The sequence below is a fragment of the Prionailurus viverrinus genome, chromosome B4, assembly GCF_022837055.1.
Source record: "Prionailurus viverrinus isolate Anna chromosome B4, UM_Priviv_1.0, whole genome shotgun sequence".
In the NCBI taxonomy this organism is placed as follows: domain Eukaryota; kingdom Metazoa; phylum Chordata; class Mammalia; order Carnivora; family Felidae; genus Prionailurus; species Prionailurus viverrinus.
This window is the reverse complement of record NC_062567.1, coordinates 97,799,780-97,820,014: the sequence shown is the minus strand read 5'-3', so window position 1 is coordinate 97,820,014 and position 20,235 is coordinate 97,799,780. Positions and strand designations below refer to the sequence as shown.

Here is a 20,235-nt window from a genome sequence, read left to right as displayed (position 1 = left end):
TCATTATAATAGGTGTGTTCCATAAGAAAATGCAGAGAGAGCAAATAAAAATCAATTTCAAAAAATGTTAACAAACTAAAGGACTTGAGTTTCTGGACTGAATGCCCAACATAATGCATGAAAATAGACACATAAAATTTCAGGCCATTAGGAAGAAGAGCAAATATAAAAAGTCTTCCAGACACAACAGGTTTTACAGACCATCAAAAATAATGACAGAATTTCGGCTTCTAATTAACAGAAGAAGCTATGAAACAACAGAGCAATGCTTTTAAAATTGCACAGGAAAATGATTTGCTTCCTAGAATTTTGTACCCAACAAACTATCCATCCACACTATAATTAAGCCTGAAGGTGGAATAAATACATTTTTGAATATGCAAGTCTCGAAAACTTTGCTGCCCATCCTTTCTTTCTCAGGAAGCTACGGAAGGATGTTATCCAATAAAATGGGGGAACAGAGGAAGAAAAACACTGAGAACTCAAGAAAACAGAGGCTTCCACACAAGAGAGAGATGAAAAGGAAATCCCAAGATAAGATCCTAGGACAGCTTGGCAGCAGGTCTTGAAAGCCACTACCTAAATTTAAATCAATTAGAAGTTCCTGGGAAAGTTATTTCCAAAAGATGAAGCTGGTAGAATATGTGATGTGTTAATAAGAGGTTTACACAATTGGGTGAGAATTTGGGTTTAAATTTGTGATAAACACATTAAAAGAATAATCATCAACAAAGAAGATAACTTGGAAAAATCAAATATTGTGCAGGAAAAACAGTTATAGTATATTACATTACTCAAGTATAGGCATCATTTGAATAGTTTTAATTATTTACGTGCAGACTATAGACCCAATGAAATTTTTCAAGAGAATAAAACTCTACGGAGGGGATGGGAGAATGGACGGATGGGAAATGTGTGGGTGATTGGGATGGGCAAGGAGGGGAGGGAAAGAGAGCTAAATCTTCACCTTTCATGGGAAAGAGGTAGATAATGTCTAAAAGTGAAAAATTAGGAAGTAGTAATCCATTAAAGTTATTGGTGCTTTTCATAATGACCTTACAGAACTATTTGACTCTCTACACAATCTGAATATAGTCCTTTGATACAAGAGAAATTTTATTTTTAAAAATGCGGAAAAGCCTAAGATATTTTTTAACAAAGCTAAAGCAAACCGGGAGAGCAGTAGTTGAGAAGATTTATAGGAGTGGCTATCACATTGCTTCTCCCTGAATCCTTCCTCATTCCTCCTACTGAGTACATGCATCACATAAAAATATGACCAGCAGTAGTAAAGCAAGGTCCTTGCACAACTCATTATATTATTTGTGAGATTGACATAGTATTTCTTCTATGGAGCTCAGCTGCTCTACTGAGAATATTAAGCATGGAACATTTTAACTCTAGGAAATTAAAAGCAAGGGAAGTGTATGGAAAGAGACATAAGAATGAGAGATTACAAGAGCAAATGAAATCAAATCTTCATTAGAAGATAATTAAGACCAAGCCCCTGAATAATTCTGTAGCTTCCCCAGGATGTAATGATAGAAATTGGTAGCATTATTAATTTTTCTCATGAACCATTCTCACAGCATGTCACTATTCCCACTATTTATCACTTCTATCTTTTGTTTTACTGAAAACACTCAAATATTGCTTGCCATCTGAAGTTATCAAAAGCCAATCTACGCCACTTCATTTTACTAAGATTGACTGAGCCTAGTTAGAGGAAATAAATGATCAGAACTGCCTGTAGCTTGATCTCACTGTTCCTGGTGCTTTGCCCTGCCCCTTGGAGGGCCAAATAATAAATTAAAATAATCTGGCCTGGCTCAGTCCTGCATTCCTGGAACTTTTCTTTCTGATTTGGCCTCTACTAGATATTCAGTCATGAAACTTGGGAAAAACTGGGAATACCTGGTTATAACATTTAACTCTGTTTGGGCTCTGTTTGTCTAGAGTAGACAAACTCTAAGTTTGTCTACTATTGAACGGAACTGGCTAAAATTCATTAGCAGAATCAAGAACATCTCTTCATTCTCATTGTGAACTGGTCTGTTGATCTCCTGCTTTAGGACTCCCTTTGAGAATTTAAGAAATAAAAAAAAAAAAAAAAGCAGGGCTTGGAAGAGAAAATAGCGGTAACTAATTTTATCCTAACTTTAACTGTAAAATAGAAGAACAAAAACAGTTTAATCAAAGAGGACCTGACATTAATTCCCTTTTACTGTCTACTTCCTCCATGCTAACGACCATGTTAGACCCTTTATATAATATTATCTCTAATCATTAATATAACTCTTTATGATAGCTATTATATCTGCAAATTACAGGTTGTGCACACAGAGGCTTTAGGCAACAAAGTCTTCCCTAGAGCACCTGACAGGCCACAGAAGCAGTGTAATCAGCTGGAAACCCATCTTCCCATAGCTATGATCTTCCACTATAAGAAGGTGTGCCCTGCTAACAAAATTATACCTATTCCAAAGTTGTTGCAATAATCAAATTAAAAAATAACAATACAACTAGAGCTCTGAGACCAGTGCCCTAAACATAGTGAGTGTTTAATAATGTTAGCTCTCAATACAATTATTACTGTCATTAGAGATTTAATAAGCCTTACCTTCTTTTTCTTTTTCTTCCCTCTTCTCCCTTGGCCAAAAGGAAGTAAGAGATATGCCCTTAAGGAGAAAGGGGTGGATGGCTCCATGACTTAAGAGACTTAAGTAAATGGTCTTCCTCCAGGAGATCTTCTCTGTTGATTAGTACACGGTTCCTGTAGGACAGACCCTGTTCTGAATGTCATAATCTGGGTATTTAACAAGAGTTAGTACCCAGTATGAAACCTATCGTCCTGTCTGGTTTAGTCCTTCGGCAGGACTGCTACTGAAGGATTTATACTACTTCCTGAGAGTTCCGGGGCCAGCGTCATAAAGCAATACTTATTTCTCATTCCTGTCTCTCACCCTCATAGAGTAGGGGTGAGCCCAAGATGCAGTTTGCATGGATTTTTAACACTCTTTGATTAGCTAACTCATAACACTGTTCTACCTAGCCACAATAGCCATCCTACTTCTAGGAGACAAAGGGCTGTAGCTATCAGCTGCGTTCGTGTAATTATTCCTATCAAGAGCCTCTCCCAATGTTGCTTTATACTCTCAACCAATCATATTTCATGTGCTTATCTTACAATTTCCCCTATGGGCTCCCTCCCACATTGCTACATATTCTTAACATTCATAGAAATCTCTTCCCTTCATCCTCTCCCAACAAATACCAGGCAGTTACAGGTGAGTCTTCTTTGTTCCCCTCACATGAGCGTCTCCACGCCTGGGTCTTTAATTAAATCTTGACTGCTTTTCTGAGTCAATCCTTCACCTCCCACCTCCAGGCTGTTGGTGGATACACAGCTGCTCATCTCCACCTCCTTCTCCTCCTCTCCTCTTTAGGCTTCTCTTGGAGTTTCTTCTAACAATAACGTGAGAATTGAGTTCTTCGGTCTCCTCCTCAAGTGTTTGCCCATAGGAAAGATTAAAGAAAAAAAAAAAAACTCAGAATCTGTGAAACAACATTTAATTTCTTACCACTGTACACAAATACTTGCCTTAATCCTGATGGTGCACGAATGAGTAGATATGATTCTCCTATTATTAGAAAGGAGCATAATTTTTTTTTTGAGAGAGAGAGAGAGGAGGAGGGACAGAGAGAGAGAGGGAAAGAGAGAAAATCCCAAGCAGGCTCCATGCCTAGCACAGAGCCCAACATGAAGCTTGATCCCACAACTGTGAGATCATGACCCAAGCTGAAATCAAGAGTCTGACGCTTAACCAACTGAGCCATCCAGGTGCCCCAGAAAGGAGCATTATAATAATGACTCTCATAAGACCCACGTGTGTGTACATTCGTTCATCCATATATGAATTCATCCAACAAAAATACCTTACTTGCCTGCCATGTGCTAATCGCTGTGGTAATGCCAGAAGCACAAAGGTGAATCAGATGGAAACTGGATCAGGGGACAGAGGGCCAGACTATGACCAAGGAAGACAATAATACAATAGTGTAGTAGTTCAGACAAGTAATAAGGTCCCGAAGGAACCCAAACAGTGGCAGTGAAGCTAGGAGGCAGGATAGAGACACGAGATATAAGGAGAGTCTATCAGAAGGATGTGGGTATTTTGTGAGTGTGAGGAACAAGGGGGGAAAGAAACAAAAGTCTAGCATGCCTTCAAGATTTCTTGATGAGACTGGGTGCATAATGTTATCATTCCCAGTCAGAGCATAGGAAAAATCAGTTTGGAGGGAATAATGGGTGCAGTTTTGGAAGCCAAGATACCTGTGGGATATCAAGGTGCAGATAACTACCAAGTATTTAGATTAGAACTAGAAATACAAGTTTGCTAGATTAAATACTTGTCACAGAGTAGAATCTCATGCTCAACGTCCTCAATAGGTGTCAAAAGCTGTTTTATGAGACAATTGCTTGCAAGACAAAATTATCTTCAAGATTCTCTAAAACATTTCCTTAGGAACATAAACCATATTATATTGGTCTGTCACAGAACTGCTTTAACTAAATTGAATCTTACCCTGATGCCATTGTCTAAATGGAACGTGTTTATAAAACAGCCCCCGGGAACTTATGAGTTTATCTTCTGGAATAGTGACATTGAAGATTTGATTCATGTCCTTTGGAGGCCTCCTCACCCACCCCTGAGAGCTTTCCACCCAGTGGCACCAATGGTTGGATTTCTAAACAACTGATATCTTACAGGCATTTTGGATTGCATAACCATAATGAGATTTCACCCTCTTCTCACTGGTTTCTGAAAAGCTTAAGACTAAATTTGGGACTTATAGCATATTTAGCCTCATTCCTCCTGGGTGACATTTTGTTTTCTCCCTTATTTCAATTTGTTCCTTTTGTCTCCTACTTATTTTTTGCTTCTCAGTTGGATTTTCCTGTATCCTTATTAGCAGTTTTAAATCATTCCTGAGACAATATGTATTGTTTAGAAAGTAATTATTTATTCATTCACTTCCCTTTAGAATTCATGAATCCTCAGCCTATAGATTGGAGTCAGAGAAGAGAATGAGACATGCAAAGAGCACACAAAAAGAAGAGGAAAATGAATCATTCACATTTTAGGGTGGAAATAGGAGGAATTGGCAAAGGAGACTGGAAAGAAATCATGAAATGACCCTGAGAGAACTGTGCCAGAAAATCCAAGGAAGAAAAACTGACCGCAGAGAGTCAAATGCTGCAGAGAGATTAACTATAATGAAGTCTGAAAGCAGTCCATTGGATTGGATAATTAGATGATGGCCAGAAATGGCAATTTCATTGACTTGGTGGAATCAGTTGCCTGACTCCCAAAGAATGAGTCAAAGCAGAAAATAAGGATAATCCTCCAGTTATAGAATGAATAAGTCACAGAAATAAAAGGCACGGCTACAGGGAATATAGTTGATGAAATTGTAATGACATTGTATACTAACAGATGGTAGCTACACTTGTGGTGAACACAGCATACCTGTAGAGATGTTAAATCACTATGTCGTACACCTGAAACTGATGTAACATGCCTGTGAACCATACTCAAATTAACAACAACAAAAAAATCTTTAAGATAATTCTTATGAGGCATTCGACTCAGAAGGGAATAAGAGATATTAAAAGACAGCTAGAGGTTGACTTGTGATCAGGGATGAAGCTGTTTTTTATATAGAAAAGATTTTGTCATGTTTAGACTGCAGGGAAGAACCGAATTAAGAGAATAGGAAAGTACAGGGAAGAGAAATATGAAGCAGTGTGTCAGGTTTGGGTGACTGAAGGTTAGGGGTAAAGACAATGTTAAAGATTTCAGAGCCCAGCAGGCAGCCATTCAGGTAGCTGAAGAAGATTTAAGGCAAGTTCAAGAAGATTTAAGACTAAAATGTTGAATTTTTCATCCATGTAGATACTATAGTCACCCAGGATCATGGCATGACTTGGAAGACTGTGATCCAGATGCCAAACCCTCAACACATTTGGAGTTTGGATGACAGCCAGAATAAGGTTAGATGGTAGTATGGACAGAAGGCAGTGTCCAAAACGGAAGGGGGTTTTGCTTGAAGCTAAAAGAGAGATGATTTGCCAGGGCTTAAGGCGATACTGGGAATAGTCTAGTGCTGCCCTGGAGCCCATGGAGTCTGGACAATACGAGGCAGTTTTATTTTTTTTATTTTTATTTTTTTTTCAATATATGAAGTTTATTGTCAAATTGGTTTCCATACAACACACAGTGCTCATCCCAAAAGGTGCCCTCCTCAATACCCATCCCCCACCCTCCCCTCCCTCCCACCCCCCATCAACCCTCAGTTTCTTCTCAGTTTTTAAGAGTCTCTTATGCTTTGGCTCTCTCCCACTCTAACCTCTTTTTTTTTTTTCCTTCCCCTCCCCCATGGGTTTCTGTTAAGTTTCTCAGGATCCACATAAGAGTGAAAACATATGGTATCTGTCTTTCTCTGTATGGCTTATTTCACTTAGCATCACACTCTCCAGTTCCATCCACGTTGCTACAAAGGGCCATATTTCGTTCTTTCTCATTTCCATGTAGTACTCCATTGTGTATATAAACCACAATTTCTTTATCCATTCATCAGTTGATGGACATTTAGGCTCTTTCCATAATTTGGCTATTGTTGAGAGTGCTGCTATGAACATTGGGGTACAAGTGCCCCTATGCATCAGTACTCCTGTATCCCTTGGGTAAATTCCTAGCAGTGCTATTGCTGGATCATAGGGTAGGTCTATTTTTAATTTTTTGAGGAACCTCCACACTGTTTTCCAGAGTGGCTGTACCAATTTGCATTCCCACCAACAGTGCAAGAGGGTTCCCGTTTCTCCACATCCTCTCCAGCATCTATAGTCTCCTGATTTGTTCATTTTGGCTCTCTGACTGGCGTGAGGTGATATCTGAGTGTGGTTTTGATTTGTATTTCCCTGATGAGGAGCGACGTTGAGCATCTTTTCATGTGCCTGTTGGCCATCCGGATGTCTTCTTTAGAGAAGTGTCTATTCATGGTTTCTGCCCATTTCTTCACTGGATTATTTGTTTTTCGGGTGTGGAGTTTGGTGAGCTCTTTATAGATTTTGGATACTAGCCCTTTGTCCGAATGTCATTTGCAAATATCTTTTCCCATTCTGTTGGTTGCCTTTTAGTTTTGTTGATTGTTTCCTTTGGTGTGTAGAAGTTTTTATCTTCATAAGGTCCCAGTAGTTCATTTTTGCTTTTAATTCCCTTGCCTTTGGGGATGTGTCAAGTAAGAAATTGCTACGGCTGAGGTCAGAGAGGTCTTTTCCTGCTTTCTCCTCTAGGGTTTTGATGGTTTCCTGTCTCACATTCAGGTCCTTAATCCATTTTGAGTTTATTTTTGTGAATGGTGTGAGAAAGTGGTCTAGTTTCAATCTTCTGCATGTTGCTGTCCAGTTCTCCCAGCACCATTTGTTAAAGAGACTGTCTTTTTTCCATTGGATGTTCTTTCCTGCTTTGTCAAAGATTAGTTGGCCATACGTTTGTGGGTCTAGTTCTGGTGTTTCTATCCTATTCCATTGGTTTATGTGTGTTTTTGTGCCAATACCATGCTGTGTTGATGATTACAGCTTTGTAGTAGAGGCTAAAGTCTGGGATTGTGATGCCTCCTGCTTTGGTCTTCTTCTTCAAAATTACTTTGGCCATTCGGGGCCTTTTGTGGTTCCATATGAGGCAGTTTTAAACAGTCTCCTGAGAGACTCTGTAGGGGAGGCATTGGAGGAGAGATCCAGAGAGGGAAAGATGAACTTCAGTCAGGACAAGAAGGTAGGAGATTGACTGCCACTCTGTTTATTGTTTGGAGAAAGATTAAAGATGGGGGTTAAAAGAAAAATCACATCCATCCATTCCCCATTTCTTTGAAAAAGTGGAGATGCCCACAACACACAGCAGCCTCCAAATAAATACCTACATGTCAATTCAAAGATGTGAGTCTGGAAAGCAGATCTGAAATGTTGAAAAAATGGAAACTTCTCCCAACACAAAACAGTAGGTAGCAGCTGTCACAGTGTTTACCATGATGTGACCCTTTCTATGAAACTTCTATTTATGTGGAAGAGGAAAAAGGAGAGAGAAGGGTAAATAAGAGGACTACATTGCCAGTGAGTGTCTAATTTGTCAGAGGCTGGATGGGGGGTGGGGGGGGGGAAGGTGGGTAGGAAAAATAATGCTTTTAGGGCATTAATAAATTAACAGTTCCAATTAGAGACTCAGTCACCCAACCCCTTCCCTTTAGAACTCATGGAAAATGAATTGTTTGAAGAGCTCTCCTGTTGTCCTGGGGGAAGAAATCCTGTATTTGTTTGCATCCCTTCATAAATCAAAGGATATTAAATATACTTGACTTTCTTGCTTATAACTTTTATTTTTTGAAACAAATAGTTTCTTTCATGTGTACAGCTAAAGAAAACATCTATTAGTAGCTACAGTCACTTTGATTTCTAATGATTCTCAGTGAAAAAATTTAAGTGAAATATAAAAGCCCATTAATGGATTTCACATGGGATTCAAACGCTTGGGCATGGGGTCGGGGGGGAGTTCCAAGTAATCAGATTTTTCTGTTAAGATCATTTTGTATTGCATTTTATCACACTTAAATCTTACAGAGTTTTAACTTAGAGCTTTGAATACAGCACAGTCCGGGTAGCAGCCAGATTGACACACTAAATCTTAATGTTTCTAAATTAAAAAGTCAGTACTATTTGCCAACTAAATTTTCAATCTGCTGCATCAATTCTTGCATAAAAACTATACCCTCTGGAATTCTACATTTTTATAGCTCTCTTCCTCATAATGAATAATGTATATTCGACACAATATCAAGCTCTGCCCTTTTTGCTTTAATTTTTTATATTTATGTAATTTTCTAAGTATGTAATTATCTATAAGGCTAAAAAAGGACTGTTGCAATGGTTATTTCCATCATATTAAACGTGCACTATAAAAACAGTGATAAAAATTTAAAAATATATATTGCTGTTTTCCTTTTGCCAAAACAACCCACTTCCAATTTAGAATCTGGACCAGCCCAACTGCTCTAATATTGCTATCTTACACATTTGATTTACAATAGTTATGTTTTACCCATAATTGTCATCTAATTTTTAAAACTATAAGGATCTATTGAATATCCAGTTCCAAGTAGAAGCAATCCTTTAAAATGAGCTGGCTTCAAGTAAATATTCCTGAAAGTTAAAAAGTGAAAGCTCTTACGTTCACTGATATTTTCTGCTACCAAAGTACAGCACTTTAAAACAGAAACCTGAACCATATAGGTAGCACAGTTTACAAAAGAAATTGGACATAGAAGTTTTTATTGTATTTAAATAAGCTTTTTCAAATCCACCAGCTCTCACCTGACCAACCACTGTCTCATACTACCATCACCCCACCCATCACCTTATCTCAACTTCCTTTTAGATTGGCAGTAAAATCTGACCATGTTTTTTTCTTTTATGGCTTATTGCATAGCTATCATGCTAAAAATAAGAATGCTAAAAATAAGAATCCAAACTCTAAGAATACCTTTACAATTCTTCCTCATTTTTCTAACACTTCATAGGAATTTTTATAATTAAATATTTAATCCATACCATTTAATTTATAATGTGAATTAGAGTTTTAATTTCCTTCCTTGCCTCCTTCCTTCCTTCCTTCCTTCCATCCTTCCTTTCCTTTCCTTTCTTCTTTCTTTCCAAATATAAGCCAATTACTCTAACACTATATATTAAATAATACATTCTTTCCCCATTGATTTTAATAGCAAGTTTTAATAGCAATTGATGCTGGCATTAATAATAGTTTACACTTTCATAGTGCTTACGACAGGTCAGGTATTATAAATACTTTACACATATTACCTTACAGCAAATCTATGCAGTATGAACTAGTTTATCCCCATTTGATAGGTATAAAATTTGAAAAACAGAAGGTTTAAGAATTTGCGCAATGTCACATACTGTGGTGTTCTCTTATGCTGCATATACCTTGTCCTGAACCCTGTTCTGACCCATTATTAATCAGTCCGTTGGTATGACACTTTTAATTATAGTAGCTTTACAGTACATCTTGACATCTACTAGGGAATATGACCCTCATTGTTCTTTATCTGTTTTCTTGGTGTTCTTAGTCAATCTTTCGCTAACATAAATTTCATCATTAGCATGAGAAGTTAAAAAAATATATTTTGAATGAAACTGTATGAAATTTACAAATTTGAAGGAGAACTGGTATCTTTAGAACAATGAATCATTCTATCCAAGAACATGTGAAGACCCTTCATTTACCCAGATCTTCTTTTTATGCCCTGCAATAAAATGTTATGGTTTTCTTCATATAAGTTTCATATATTTCTTGCTAAATTTATCCATTGGCATTATATTTTTCCACATTTTTTCATTATGTTTCCTGTCTCTTACAAGTTAAAACATCAGATGGAAAGTTCTTCATTCTTGCATATTTCTCACATCTTACTGAATTCTCTTATTCTTTTTTAATAGATTTCCAGTTAATTCAGTTGGATTTGAGGTATTTAATTATCTTATGAAGAGAAAAGTAATTATGTCCATTTCTTTCCCATATCTATACTTCTTTTGTTTTCCTGTTTCATTGCTTTGATTAAAACCTTCAGAACAATATTAAACAAAGTGGTAAGGCAGAAAGTATTAGTTGTGCCCCAGTACCTCAGTCTCTTCTTCATCCATAGGAAACCCTAATTTTTACATGAATACATGACTACTCAGAATGAAGGCTCAGTTTCCAGCATTCTTTGCATCAATGTGTGGCCATGTAACCAATTATTAGTCAAGTCAGCAGCATTATCACATGGTAACATCTATGAGCATTCTTTAAAATCAGCAAATACCACATTGGTCTCCTTTAGTCTTTACTCATTGTCATTTACTCCATCCTCTGCCTTAAATACAGATATGATTGATATCTGTACAGATATGATTGATATACAGATATGAGCTGTCACTTAAAATATGAGAATGAAGACCACACCCAAGGGGTAATAGAATGAATCTGGGTACCTGAGGAGGCCATGGAGTAGACCCACTTTACCACTCTTAACTGCCTTTCTCCAGTTTTTCTGAACAAGAGAAATATAACCAAATCTAATCCTAACAGAAACAATTGTGATAGTGATGAACACTCTTTTTCCTGAAAATAATGAAAATACTACTTGTGTTTCACTATTTAGTATGGTATTTACCACTGGCTTCTTATGTATACCATTTCTCAATTTAACGAAGTTTCCTTGTAACTCTAATTATGGAAAATTTAAAATTAGAAATGACTATTACTTTTATCCAATAACTCCAGCATTTATTTAGATTAGCACTGTTCAACAGAACTTTCCACAATGATGGAGATGTTCCTTTCTGTGCTCATTCCATAGCCACTAGCCATATGTGGCTACCGAATACTTAAAATGTGGCTAGTGGGAATGAGGAACCAAATATTTAAAATAACATAATTTAGCTATTCAAATTTCAATTAGAAGAGTTATATGTGGTTAATGCCTACCATGGAGGACACAGCAAGTCCAGATGATCATATAGATTTTCTCTTTTAATTAACATAAGATATTGAAATAAGAGGTATAGTAATGTGAACCCATCTTTTATTTCTGGAACAAAATCTACTTGGTAATGCTAGATTTGACTTGCTAATATATTATTAATGTAATAACATGGAGAAAATGCATTCACCAGAATTCCTAGGGAAAGCACTATATTTGTTCAGAAGAAATGCTTCATAAGTCTCTTGGGGTGGTATACAGACCTTGAGGGAATGTGCAAATAACAAGCATAATAGAATTTGCTCTCTGTAATGAAAGAGTATGGAATTTTAAGTCCCAAACAGAAAAACTGAGAGGGACAGAGTAGAGCCTGAGAGGCTGAATACTGCATGATGGAAGAAAGAGAGAAAAATAAAACATTAATGACACCATAGAAAAGGAACTGGGAAGAAGAGTAATTTCAGGTGGAGATTTTTCTGCAAGATTCTATATACTATGTGATAATTCCTGATTTGGTCTCCACAAATTTTCAGTAAAGTCCATAAAGATCATTAATGTATATGTACATATGTATGTATGTATATATGTGTTTTATTTATTAGATGTCTCCACAGATATTCTATCTCTCTGTCCTTCTAGACATGTGATAGGATTTAATTTCCTCAACCTCTTAAAATTACTTGTGGCTTGCATTGACCAATAAATGTGAGTGGAAGTAACATGAGTCATTTCTAGACAGAAGCTTTTCCCTGTCATAGCTATTGGTCATGTTCCAGATAATGGAATATCTGACACAAATGACCTTGAATGAGGACTATATACAGCAGAGGGCACAGCCAACCTATGGGACATGGTTTGAATGGGAAATAAATCTCTGTTGTCTTAGACAACTACAATTTTTAGACTGTTACTGCAAAATAACCCATTCTACCCTAACCAATATCGAAATTGATAGTATGGAATGGAGTGTGACTGTATAAAACAAACAAACAACACTAAAATATTTGGCACTGGATTAAGGAATGGAAGATAGGTGGTGAAGAAAACATTGTTAGAGCATGAAAAGATGAAAATCCATTTTATGCAGTGAGAAATCATTTGACACAAGGTAAGTAAAACAAAGACATATAGCAAATATGAGAATTATGTCCAGAAAAGAATTATGGTTATACTGTTAACATGTGGTTATACTGTTATAACCATAGTAACATGTGGTTACTCTTCTAGACTTAAGACAACCACAGGTCCCAATCTTCTCTGGAATGAAAAGTGGGTCCATAAACCTTCTTGCTCCAATCAAGGACATAGTTCTTGATGCCCACTTCAGCTATAACCAAAGGGAATAAGAGAAAAGGAAGAATCTCTTAGAGGTAGAAGCTAGGAACAATGAAGAATAATTAATGGTCAAGGGAGCCAACTCAGGGCTAGCTCAAGGAAAAATCCCCACATCCAGAAAAGGGGCACTTTTCCTGTTACCCAATTCTTGTATATATTAAATGTCTGAGAAGCAGGTAACATTTTAGTTCAGAAGCCTCCAGAAGTTATATCCAGGCTTGACAGAGACTATTAGGCATTACCTCCTTCTTGGTGAAGAGACTCACACATTACCCAGAGATCCTAGTCATTAACACTGGTTTTGTTAGACTATTGAAATTTTGAGTAGTCTTCCTTGGATAGGAAAAATTTGTGTTTTAAATGTAGAAAGGAGAGTAAACCAAATAATTGGCAACCAGAAAGGACTTCTCTAGAGCCAGAATATGATTTCCTATGTTTCCTTCCTCTGCTAGCAGTCACTAAATAATTTTCCAAATGTCTGACTCTCTGAAAGCCTGTATCCATCCCTATGTAAGGAAGTCCCCAGCTGACCCTCGGAAGAGTAAGCAAGAAATAAGCTTTCATTGTTTTAAACCAGTACGAATTTGGCATTATTTGTTACCACAGAAAAACTTGTGTATCCTGACAGATATAATGTGATTGGGTTTTCTGAGTAAACCAGGGAAGGAAGTGAGTTCTGTACTCAATGGCAGAACCAAATGGAGTCATCCTGTGGGGACAAGAAGACAGATATCTTCTGGGTTACATTTAGGATGTATTCATGTACATTCACTGTTTTCTTTTTATGCTATGATTTTTCAGTTTTTATATTACAGTTATGCTAGCCTTAAAACATGGGTAGGCAAATTTTATGAGTTTTTTCCCCTATGATTTGGAATAGTGAAAGGAACAAAGGAATTACCTGTCCCTTAATTACTCTTTTAAGTTAACCTATAAAAGCATTTTGATCAGAAGTATTTCACTTACAGGTAAAAGATATGTAAATTAAACTAGCTTTACTAAAAAGAAAGAAAGAAAGAAAGAAAGAAAGAAAGAAAGAAAGAAAGAAAGAGAAAGAAGAAAGAAAGGAAAGAAAGAGAGAAAGAAAGAAAGAAAGAAAGAGAAAGAAGAAAGAAAGAAAAGAAAGAAAGAAAGAAAGAAAGAAAGAAAGAAAGAAAGAAAGAAAGAAAGAAAAAGAGAGGAAGGAGGAAAGAAACTTATTGCTTTACATGTAGGAAAGACAGCAGTAGCACCAGGGACTCAAGCGATGTTGGGATCTTTCTCTTCTCTTTTTCTTTTCCTTGATTTCCATATCTGTGTCTGAGTGCTGTATGTATGTGTGCCCGCCTCACTCAGTCTCCATCTCTCAGTCAGGGAGTTTCTGACCATATGTCTGTCTGTCCTTCATCACTGTGTCCCTGCCCACATCCCATTTTCCTCCTCTTCCTCTCTCTCATCTGTCATTGCAGATGGGCTTAATTTGCGTGGGAAGAGATAGCTGTGACCATTCTCAGTTATAAGTTCGCACAATCCCCATCAGCAACCCAGAAGAAGAGAACTTTTCCACAGACACAAATACAAAATTACAGGAAAGAACTTCAATGAACTCTGTTGGAACCACATACCCTACTTTGAACCAGTAAATACAAAGATATTTGCAAATATGATTCAACAAGATAGATTAATTTCTGTGTCCAGCAATTGGTATACTGTGACTTCCCGCTATCATAGTCTCACGTAATTGAGGTGGAGGAGGATCCATTCCCAAAAGAAGGAGTGGTAAAAGGGAGGACAGAGACATAAATGTTAGGCACCATAGATATCTGCTCCCAAAAATATGGGCTTAGCTCTGGAGGGGAATAAAATCTTTGGCAACCTTTTTCAATTCCCTCCACCATGACTGGTCTACCTAGGTTTTCCTAACTGCACTTGAGTCAGATTTCATAATTTATATATTGTTTAGAAAATGTAGATTTTCTAATTTATTGGCAAAAAGTTGAACAGGCTTTTCCTTATAATGTCCATCAAAATGAAATCCAATGGCATAATGCCAAGGGCAACTCTGTAAAAGCAATTCTCTGGGGGACAAAAACCAAAGTATTTCAGGCTGCAGCTCTCTCCTGGTTTGGCTTAATCCAGGAATAAAATTGAGTGTCTAGAGAATGGATGGACTGCATTTCCTTCAGGCAATTCTCCATATATATTACTTTTCACAATTGAGCTTTTGATAGGTATTGGGCAGCAGAAATTTCTAGGTTATAACCTCTGACAAGAACTTGGAGCACAAATTATTTTACAATGCTCAATTTCATATGTTTCATTGGTCAGTCAAAATGAAGAGAGTTGACAGTCTCATATGAAAGTTGAGACAACTAAATAGGATATATTTCTGAAGAGAAAACACAAAATAGGTCCATGGAATAAGAATTCATAGATAGGGCCAAGCTCTTCTGAGAACAAAACAGCTGAACAAAACACAAGACAGAATGACATTCTTTAAGATCTGAGAGAAGGTACTGTGCTGCCATCAGAGGGTATGGATAAAGCAGGTGGAAAAGAAAAGTTTTTCTTTTCATCAAGAAAGTGGTAGTGGAGGGGCACATGGGTGGCTCAGTTGGGTAAGCACCCAACTCTTCATATTGGCTCAGGTCATGATCTCATGGTTCATGAGATCAAGCCCTGCATTGGGCTCTGTGCTGTCAGCACAGAGCCTGGTTGTGATCCTCTCTTTGTCCTTCCCCCACTTGCTCTCTCTCTCTAAAAATAAATAAACTTTTTAAAAAAAGAAGAAGAAAGTGGTGGTGGAGATGGGCATGGTGAGATGAGAGGGATTTTAATGGGCAGATGGAAAGCAGAGGAGCAAGAGAGAACTTCATGAGCATGTCTGTGAAATATATTTCCCTAGGGTTTAGGGAATGGGTGAAGGGATAACACCAAGGTTGGATGAAAGAGGAACCAAACTATTGCCCAGCCACTGTAGTGTAAGGAAGTCCAAGCTAAACACTGAATGATATGGAAAGTGACCCTAGATACAATCACATGAAGCAGAGGAAAAGTACAGTTGAGCCCTGACCAAATTCAAACCAACACTGAAAAACATTATGTCTTTAGCTACTGCTTCTGGGTGTGTCCTATCCCATTAGGTATGTATGTAGTCTAGTCTGGAACTGTTTGCCTGGCCTTGGGCTGCCCTCATACTAATGTGAGTGAAATAATGGGCAGCATCCTGCCTAAACCATCCTTCACAGAGGACATATAAACTGTTTTATTCTTTCAGAAGGAAGAGCACAGAGGTGTGGGTATTGAAGCAAAAAAGTTAACCCAGTGCCAATGTTGTTAACTATACTGTGCCTATTAACATTCACCTTGTATGCACTTTCTCCCCCAAATTATAAAATGCTCCCCTTAATTAGGATTTTCAACCATGCTTTGAATTAATAGATGTTCTAAATCCAAGGTTCTACATTTTTACCATTAAGGTGTACATGACTGCTGGCGTTTACATGAGTGAAACCTCACATGAGCTTATCTCCTGGGCTCTGGAAGTCCACTCCACTAGTTATTCAATATACTTGCCTTCTTTATGCAATGTTCTTTTTTAGTGCAGCCCAGTTAGGAGGTGTTGACTCTGTGAATATTTGTGAAAATCTAGAATGCAACTTGAAAATGTCATGGAAAGTTTGTTGCAATGACTTGTTCCTTGATTCAACTTTCCCAGACAATGAGAGAAAAAAATACCCGTATTTTTTGCTTACTCCACTCCCCTCTATGTAAACTGTCCTTCCTTTCTCTTTCACCTCTAGATAATTCAGCCTTTGATAGCCACTTGCTGTCTCTAATTCTCTTTCAAAAGGCAGCATCAATGGTTCTTTCGACTGATTTTGACAGCCTTTTAAAAGTCCTTCTATGATGGGGGACTGCATTTTATCAAATTACTTCTTTATATGTCTCTCTGACTCTGAGGACAGGTCCAGTTACCACATTTACTCTACCAGGTCCAGGATCAGTGCACAGCAAATAGCAGACACTTGGTAATTCTTGGCAGAACTGAAATTAAATATGAAGTCCAAAAATGTTACCTGTTTAAGAAAATGTAAGCAAACTCTTAAGTTTGCTTTGGAAGAAAATATTCTCAGAATTAATTTTCACAAGACCTTTTTAGAAAGAAATGAATTATGAATGTAATTAATTATAAATGAATTATAAGAGCAATGGTGGAGAATAATAGAAAAATGAGAACCAGGAACAGCTCAAATAAAAATGTAAAAAATCATGATTCATTCTAAAACATAATTAATAATGGAGTGACAAATCAATTGCTTTTTTGGCTTTCTAATCTTCTCTACTCTTTCTAGAACTTGAAATCTGGTTTATAATTTGACCCTAGAAACAATTACTATATTCTAGGTCAGTATATTACTTATTAGGGGATCCTTCCTCATTAATTTCAATGCAAGGTCTTAAATTGCAGGAGAATGGAGAAAGGGAATAACAAAATAACTGACCTGTTAGAAATTTCCTCCTCTTACCTGTCCTTATGTCTACAGACGAAATAGAGATAAATCAGAGATTGGAGACAACCATTATAAAATTCCAGTTAGTATCTTCGGATAAATCGGGAGACATTAGTCACTGAAACCAAAACAGATGTTAATAAAAAGAACAATCAGGGGCGCCTGGGTGGCTCAGTCGGTTAAGCGGCCGACTTCGGCTCAGGTCATGATCTCGCACTCTGTGAGTTCGAGCCCCGCGTCGGGCTCTGTGCTGACAGCTCAGAGCCTGGAGCCTGTTTCGGATTCTGTGTCTCGCTCTCTCTGACCCTCCCCTGTTCATGCTCTGTCTCTCCCTGTCTCAAAAATAAATAAAAAACGTTTAAAAAAAATTTTAAAAATAAATAAATAAATAAATAAATAAAAATAAAAAGAATAATCAGTGAAATTTCTGAATGGGAGTAGCTCTACCGGTAATTCTAAAGACTGCCTTACTGTAGCACCCAAATTAGTAGCCATATTTCCAGGAAGACACCCCACTGGTTGTGCAGAACAGCAGTGTTAGACTAAGCTGAGAGCTGACATTGATTTTGACATCCATCTTTTTAATGACCCTTATTAAAGTATAATTTATATATGACAAATTATACTTATTTTAAGTATACCATTTAAAAGAGTTTTGACAATTTGTAACTACCACAGTTTGTAACCATCATCACTCTCCAGATATAGAACATTTCCTGGGGTGCCTGGGTGGCCCAGTCGGTTAAGCACCTGGCTCTTGATTTCAGATCAGGTCATGATCTCGTGGTTAATGGGCTCGAGCCCCACTTTGGGCTCCGTGCTGCCCCTCCCCCACACACTCTCTCTCTTCTGTCTCTCAAAATAAATAAATAAAAACTTAAAAAAAATTTCCTCACCAAAAAATGTTCAGTGGCTCTTTTTAGTCAATCCCACCTCAGTCCTGGACCTTGGAAACCACTTATCTTCTCTCTCTCCCAGGGGGGGTAGTTTTGTATTTTCTAGAATGTTAAGTAAATAGAATCACATGTATTATTACATTAATAATATATTAGCAAGTCAAATCTAGCATTAGATTTGCTAGAACACAGTACGTGTTCTTCTTTGGCTTCTTTGCTTCGTATATTTCTGAGATTCTTCCATGCCATGTGTTCTTTTCTCTTTCTTACTGAGCAATATTCCACTATATGGCTATGCCACAGTTTATTTACTCACTTGCTGATGGACCTTTGAGTTGTTTCCAGTTTAGAGCTATTACGGATAAATTTGCTATGACTTTCATGAGCAAGGCTTTGTGTGGACATGTATTTCTCTTTACCTTAGGTAAATATCTAAGCGTGGAATTATTAGATAATATGACAATGGTATGCTTAAACTGCAAAACTGTTTTCCAGGTGTGTGTAATATTTTACACTCCTTCCAGCAATGTATGAGTTATGGATGCTCCACATCTTTGCCAAAACTTGATATTCATTCTTTCTCTTTCTTTCTGTCTCTTTCTTTTTTTCTTTCTTTCTTTCTTTCTTTCTTTCTTTCTTTCTTTCTTTCTTCCTTCCTTCCTTCCTTCCCTTCTTAGGCATTCTAGAGGGTGAGCAATTGTATATCACTATAGTTTTAGTTTTCATTTTACTGATGACTGATAATGCTGAGCATCTCTTTATGTGTTTTCTTGGCCATTTGTATATCTCTGTTTGCCAATTATCTGTTCAGATCGTTTGCTCGTTTTATTATTGGATTGTTTGTCTTCCTACTTTTGACTTGTAGGAGTTCTTTATATATTCTGTATACAAGTAATTTCTTCATAAATATTGAAAATAACCTCTCCCAGTCTGTGGTTTGACTTTCATTTCTTTAATGGTTTCTTTAAAAAAAATAAAAGGTTTTAATTCTGATGAAGTACAATTTGTCCTTTTAAAAAAAATGTATGGTTTGTACTATCAAAGAAACTGTTGCCACTCCAAGGTCATGTAGATTTTCTCCTATACTTTCTTCTGGAAGTTTTATAGTTTTGACTCTTACATTTAGGACTGTGATCCTTTTCAAGGTAATCTTTGTATATAATGTGAAGTACATGATGTGATTCATTTTATTTCTGTGGATTTCCAGTTATTTCAACACCACTTATTGAAAATATTACCACTTGACCCATTCAATTACCTCAAAATCTTAATCAAAAACCAATTCATATTCAATTTATGTGTATAATTTAGCTCTGTATATAATTATGATTATAATCAACTTGTGTACATATTTCTGGATTCTCTATTCTGTTCCACGGACCTATGCATCTATTCTTACGCTAATATTCACTATCTTAAGTTCTGTAAGTTTAAGGCATCCTGAAATTAGATAGTGTTAAGTTTTTAACTTGATTCTTATCTTTCAAGATTGTATTCAATATGCTAGATTTTCTGCACTTCCTTAGAAATTTGATAATAAATTTGCCAATATCTACAACAGAAAGGCTACAGGAAATTTGATTAGGATTATGCTGAATCAATAGGACAATTTGGGGAATTTTGAAATTTTAACACCACTGATTTCTCCACGCCATGAACCTGATACACATCCATTTGTTTAGCTCTTCTTTAAGTTTCCTTAGCAATGTGCAGTAATATTCTAGGTGCAAATATTAAATATATTTTGTTAAATTTATTTTAGGTACTTTATTTTTGTGCTATGTACATAATATTTATTTCTTTTAATTTTCCAATTGTTCATTGCTCATATAAAAAATTCAACAGAGTTTTGTATATTGAAGTTGTATCATGCCATCTGGCTAAATTTATTTATTCTAGTAGCTTTTTTGCAGATT

At 36.8% G+C, this 20,235-nt stretch overlaps 1 long non-coding RNA gene across 1 annotated transcript; it reads right to left on the bottom strand.

The window, feature by feature from the left end:
• Positions 1 to 7,637: 7,637 nt before the first annotated feature.
• On the bottom strand, positions 7,638 to 18,422 carry LOC125170421 (uncharacterized). Its single transcript, XR_007154028.1, has 4 exons — positions 18,320 to 18,422; positions 17,439 to 17,541; positions 7,984 to 8,114; positions 7,638 to 7,858 (listed from the first exon to the last, which is right to left on the bottom strand). It is a non-coding gene; the product is annotated as an uncharacterized LOC125170421 (long non-coding RNA).
• Positions 18,423 to 20,235: the final 1,813 nt, after the last annotated feature.